The sequence below is a fragment of the Triticum dicoccoides genome, chromosome 6B (assembly GCF_002162155.2).
Source record: "Triticum dicoccoides isolate Atlit2015 ecotype Zavitan chromosome 6B, WEW_v2.0, whole genome shotgun sequence".
Lineage (NCBI taxonomy): Eukaryota > Viridiplantae > Streptophyta > Magnoliopsida > Poales > Poaceae > Triticum > Triticum dicoccoides.
The window spans coordinates 46,545,351-46,545,829 of NC_041391.1; positions in this window are offsets into that span (position 1 = coordinate 46,545,351).

Here is a 479-nt window from a genome sequence, read left to right on the forward strand (position 1 = left end):
CCTCCACCTCCATCGCCTCCCATCTCACCCAGCAGATCCCCTCCCATCCTCCCCGTCTTCCTGGGCCAACAGACCCCCCTCCTCGTCCTGGGCCAGCAAATCCCCACCTCGTCATCCCAAGGCCAGCGCCCTGCTGCAGATTGCCGTCACCCTCCCAGGGCCTCGCCAGCTCCACCTCCAGGTATTGCAGATCGCTGCCGGCTTCAGGTCATGGTTGTTCAACAGGTCCAAAAACGGGCAATTCAGTTGCATGGTGTTGAGGGTTGTGGCAACAGAATTTAGCATGACAAAAATCAGTACTGGAGCATGATGTTGCATGACGTTGGAGTAGTTGCATGATGTTGGGGCATTCAAAATTCAGTGCTGCACTGGAGTAAAAGTGCAGTACTACTGAAACAGTTGCACGATGTTGGAGTGTCATTAACAGAATAGCATGATGTTGGAATACAATTGCATGATGAAGTACTACAGGGGCAGAA